Here is a 6,071-nt window from a genome sequence, read left to right on the forward strand (position 1 = left end):
AGACTTCGGGGACACCTGTTTTCCTAATGGCAAAGGGGTTCCTAACACCTATGGGCAGGAATGTCCCAGTGCCCGGGCTCAGCACTGATCATACATTCCCTGCCATGTCCAGCAAGCCCAGAGCTGAGCTGGGCTGGAGAGTCAGAGGAGAGGCGAGAAGCGGAGTCTCCTCCTCTCCTGAGGGCCAGGCTGCCTTCGCCTCTTCCCTGCGGGCACCGGCCTCTGCCGGGAGCGGCGGCGCCTCCTCGGGGCCCGGCTCTGCGGCAGCAGCTCCTGGCAGCAGCTCCTCAGCACGGCCGGGCAGGGGCCGAGGGCTCTGGCTCTTCTCCCGCACCGCAGCCCAGGGAGCCCAGGGAAGAGCCGCAGGGGCCGCAGGGGCCGAGCCTTTGGCCTCTCCTGCACAGAGAGCCTCGGGCCCGGCCGGGCTGCCCCGGGCAGAGGCCGCAGCGAGCAGAGCTCCGGCCGCCCCTGCCGGGGCTTGTCGGCGAAGGGAGACTGGACACCAGGTGGTCATCAGCAGATCTCGTTTATTGTACCTTTTGCTCTAGCTTAAATACAGTTCTTAATTAGCTCATGCATAGTGCAAAATCATAGCTCACTATTGGTTACATCGTTTTAGCATCATTGGTATTACACAACTGTATGCTTCTGCATTTTTGCGGTTTCTAGCAGGCTTTCAGTCTATCTTTAACCCTCTATTTATCACATCCCTTAGCATGTTCCTCATTCTCAAGGGCACCCTGACCTTCAGGCTACCTCTTGCCTATATCCCTTCCAGCTTAGTTTGACTATGCCCTTTCTCAGCAAGCCATGCCTGAACAATACTCTCTACACTTCTCTCTACACTTCCCCCGTTTTCTTTAGCCGCAAGCATCATTACTTTTTGTTGATCAAAAGAGGTCATAATCATTCTTTGAATGCATTGAAGCAAGCAAGGCAAAAGCGATAAAACACACAAAACAATTAACAAAACCAAAATCAAAAATTGAATCACATGTTTAAGCCATCCACTAATTCCCAGCCCTGATAGACTCAATCCAAAAAATGTATCATCCGTTTGCAACAACCGGGTGTGTTCCTGAAGTTTTTGTATTTTTGCGTGGATGGACTCTGAGTTATTATCTAAGGTCATACAGCACATGCCATCAAAATCGTCACATCCATGTCCGTGTGCCAAAAGCAAAAAATCAATAGCAGCTCTATTTTGTAAAACTGCATGTCTCACGGTATCCAAGTCAGTAGCTAAGGCGGACAATATTTCTGAGGTGGCATTAGCCTGTTTGGCAACCCAGCACTGGAACCTTTCAAGTTCAAATAGTGCATGACCCGCAGCTAAGCCTGGCACAAACAGTGAGGCTACAACCTGTTCAGCTCTGTTAAACAAAGAAACGTCGTCCCTGCAAGAAGCATCTACGACGCTTCGTCTTTTCCGAGTAATAACCCTATTGTGATTTAACTTCGCTGCCTTAAGCATATCTTGTGATGGGAGAGCTACTGTGAGCTTGCCGAACGTACATGGGCCTCCTACAGGTTTTTGTGGAATTCCAGAAAAGGCGCGATCAGCGCGATCCCCACAAAGCAAAAATATACCTGGGGGCAATTTTCTCGGGATAGTAGTCCCTGGGGCTGGATGCGATTCATTGCGAGCTAGATGTCGACACCAGTTTGAAGAGTTGCGCCACAAATTTCCTGATGGTGTAACAGTTGTGGTGCCTGTCAAGTTGCACCAAGCTCCATTACCTTCATTACAGCTCCACCTAGAACTATTAACATATACACAGGCTTCTGCATGCAGGGTACCAAGAATCTCTAGGTGGCTTGGTGAACTTCCATAGGGGAGTTTATCAAGTTTATCGTCCCAAGTGTCATAATCTTCCAAACAGTTAGTAATTCCTTTTGTGTTATTACATTTAGCAAGTGTGCTCTTAATTTGCCCCGTCAATTCTTTCGCCTCAGTATTGTTTAAGGGAACTCCAATCAAACAAGTATGAAAAGGTTCCTCTGGCTTAGCCAATGATACGCAAAAGTTAGTGCGATTTAGGGCTTTAGCCAGCGTAACCCACATGTTTTGTCTTGGGAACCATTTGGCTATGTCAGAATGGACCTCGCTGTTGCCAGTTACTAAGTTTGTAAAACAACACAAAACCACAACCAGACAAGCTAAGCACCCAAATCTGCTCATTTTGTGCTTCCCTACTTCTGGTTCATATGAAGGCGTTGAATTCTTGCAATACATGAGTCCAAAGCAACATCAGGATTTCTATCTTCTCTCACGGGACCAATTATAGAGGAACCTAAATGTGGTACGTTCTTTCTACACCTTGCAGCGATAATGTGTGAATTTGCAATTTTCTGACACCGTTGTATCCACCTTTTAATTCTCCACCGAGCCCAGGCTAAAATAAGTTGTTCAGGTGCCTCATACACCCTTCGCACCTGTGCGTATGGTATCCCTGATTCTTGTTCTATCGCCAAGCCCCAATCATCCTGTCTCAGGTCATTACCCTGACATTCTCGGCACCATAACCGATAAATTGTTCTTTGTTCAATCCAATAAATCTTGCCACAACCCCCACACCGAAAAGCTACCCAAGCTTCACAAAGTGTTTGTCCACAACTGTAACAAGGACAATGTCTGACTGGTTGAAAAGGTGTTATTCCCTGATTCCCGTATTCTTCCAACCAATAAACCCAATTATTTGGAGGAGTTAGTAATGCATCCCGCGCAACAATATTATAGTGGGCTAAGATCCGCAACAAGGGGCATAGAGTCACTGTCAGCTTCTGTTGTATTCTTTCTTGGTCCCTCGGGGACAGTCTCTCCCACTGCTCGAACATGCAGGGCAGGTTTTACCCACTTAGCGGGAATCCACAGAGCTCCTGTAGGGGTAGAAACACAAACGTAACCTCTGCCCCAATATATTATTTGCACAGGACCATGCCATATTCCTGTTTTTGGATCTCGATATCGGACCCATGGTCTCTGATGTTCATCGCCTTTCGGTGTTGCCTTATTGGTATGCCGCAAAGCGGGGGGTTCAGTTTCATCTCCAAACACACATAAATGATTTATCACATAAAGAGCTTTGGACAACCTCTCCTGAGGGTCAGCTATTTGATCATGTTTCAACAAATATTGTTTAAGAGTTCTATTTGCTCTTTCTACAATAGCTTGACCCGTAGGGGAGTGGGGTATTCCTGTTACATGTCTTATTCCCCATACTCTTACAAACTGGCTCAACTTTTTGGAAATATATGCCGGCCCATTATCCGTTTTTATTTCCTTTGGAACTCCCATGACTGCAAAGCAACTAGTAAGGTGTCTGATAACGTGTAATGCCTTTTCGCCTGCTTGTGCAGTAGCCCACACATATTTACTATACGTATCTATGGAAACATGCACATATCTTAGTCTTCCAAATTCTAGAACGTGAGTGACGTCCATTTGCCAAACCTCATTACTTTGTAGTCCTCGGTTGTGACCCTGTTGGCTGAAGTGCCATTCTTTCTAGAGCTTCTTCTATGGTCCAATTAGCACCTAGGGTCGATATTACCCTTTTGGTGGCATCATTGCTATTCTGCAGAGCACATTGTTTAAGCAAAGCCCTTTTCATGTATTCTGGGACCCCCGCTCTATCCATAGCGGCAGCAGCCTTATCTATAAAGCTCCCAAAGGATTCCTCTCTTCCCTGCTTGATCCCCATGTACATAGGTATTCCGGAACTGTCTTTAACCCTGTCTATAGCCTCCCTTACCAGCCGCATTGCTTCGCGAACCTTATCTGGCCCTGAGATCATTTGTGCTTCTGTTCTAAGATGTGCTCCTAACCCCATTAATTCATCAACAGTGATCCCATGTAACGGATCCCCAGCTCCTCTTTGCACAGCCACTGATTCATTTACCAATGCTTGCCAGTGCGCATTAAACAACAACTGCTGATGTTGAGTAAAGATTAGCTTCACTATGCCCCGTAGATCATTTGGCACCAACAAATATGTATTGAACAAATAATCAATCATTTGCTTGGCTGGCTCACTACGGGGACCAAACTGACTCACTGTGTCTCGCAACTGCGCAAGTATTTTCCAATCTATGGGCGAGTAAGTTCCCAGCTGGTGTGCTACCTGCCCATTCTGGTCTGTGACCGAGGTATAAGTTACAGGGCAAGCCAAAGTGCGTGCCGCCTCCAACAGCACTTCATCCCCAATTTCCATCCCATGCCTGGCTAGAGCACCCCAAGTTTCCCTCCTCTGTCCTGCCATCTCCTCCCACAGGCCGCTTTGTGCCCCAGGGACAGGATCTGGCTTCTGTGGGGGCTGTCGGGTGTTGAGCCCAGGCACATTTGATGGCTCGGGAGTCTGAGTGTGTGGAGACTGACCAGCACCCAATGGCTCGGTTGTTTCGCCCTGAGATTCATTAAGAGGGGGCGCAGAGGGCCACAGCCGGTCACTCATGGACCCCCCTCTGGACATACCACCAGGGGCAGGCATGACTACCTTTGAAACTCCAGGCGCTAGGGGCTCACCCGGCTGACCGTACTGAGAATTCTTTTTATAAGCCTCTAATGCTTGTTCAGCCGCTCTTTTCTCAGCTACTTGCTGCAATAAGGCATTATGCACTACGTGCCAAATTTTCCTTAACTTTTTAGCTGTCTTATTATCCTCTAAAACTGTTTCCCACAATTTGTCCCTTAATGTACGCCATTCGGTTAATTCATGCACGGTATGTGGGTTTGCAAACACTCCCTTATCACGTCCCCAGGCTAGCAACCCCGGGAGTTCCTTTCGTAAATCTATCTCTTTTATCCCTCTTTTTTCTAAATGAGCTATAAATAAATCATATGCTGCTTGCCTGTCCATATTTGTCGTCAGCGCTGTTGCACCTTCCGGCTCCGGCAGCACGTATGGCCCAAAACCACCGATGTAGTCTTTGGGGGTGCCTTCCCTTCGTCGTTTGACACCGACCCGGGTGCGTCGGGCCCCAACCCAACTTCAACGACCGATGGCACGTCGGCGCGTCCTCCCCCGTTTTCTTTTTAGAGCAGGGGCTTCCACGTCGTCGTCGGGGTCACTATTTTGTCGAAGAAGGGAGAGGCGACACCAGATGGTCATCAGCAAACTCTCAGTTTAATGATAGTCATACACTTGGTTAAATACAATACTTAATTAGCTCATGCATAGTGCAAAACTATAGCTCATCATTGGTTAATGTGTTATTTGCGTCATTACATCATCTGAAGGTCTCTTCTGCATTTTTGTGATTTTAGAGCTAACTCTCAGTCCCTAATTCTGCAACTTATTGATACAGTCTTACCGAGACTTTCCCTCCTGAAGGACACCCTGTCCTTCAAGATATCATTAGCCTCCTTTCCCATCTAGTTTTATCAGGCCAGTTTGACTGTGTCCTTTCTCATCAAGCCATTCCTGCACAAAACTCTCTACATTTCTGTGTCCTTTCTTATCAAGCCATTCCTGCACAAAACTCTCCACAGGGTAGGGGAGAGGAGGTTGAAGGAGGTGGGAGTTAGCTGGCTGGTCATAGCAGTATTTACATTTGGGGGTTGTTAGGGCATTTCGTGGAACTTGCAAGAGTGACACCAAGCAGGTACCCTGATGTGGCTGTGTCCTGCTGGGCTTGGTGGGGACGAGTTGTGGTTAGGGCTGAGCTTCCTTATCCTGCTTGTGTTGGATGTTTTGAATCTGGGGTGCTCTGTGACCCCATCCCAAACCCCAGCTGTCTGTGTCTTTGAGAAAATAGTGCCTGACTGCTCCTCAGAGTAGGAAGAAGGCACCCTGTCTTGCTGACCAGGCCAGCTCGTCATGCCCTTCTTTTTACTGTGGATTTTACACCTGTTTTTCACTCTTTTGTAGATGCAAATCTCTTCCAATAAAAGTAGTTCTTGCTGTGTGCCTGCCTCATCCTGCTGAGCTGCTCTATACTGGCAGCATGCCTGCCCCAGAGTGGAGCCACATCCATGCAGCTGTGCCTGCTCCTGGAGCTGCTGGGGTGAAACAAGCATGAGCAGGGCATACTGAAGCTGGAGGATGCTGCTGGTGGGAGTAGTTAAGCAC

Source organism: Onychostruthus taczanowskii, unplaced genomic scaffold (assembly GCF_017590055.1).
Source record: "Onychostruthus taczanowskii isolate IOZ18803 unplaced genomic scaffold, ASM1759005v1 scaffold10, whole genome shotgun sequence".
NCBI lineage: Eukaryota > Metazoa > Chordata > Aves > Passeriformes > Passeridae > Onychostruthus > Onychostruthus taczanowskii.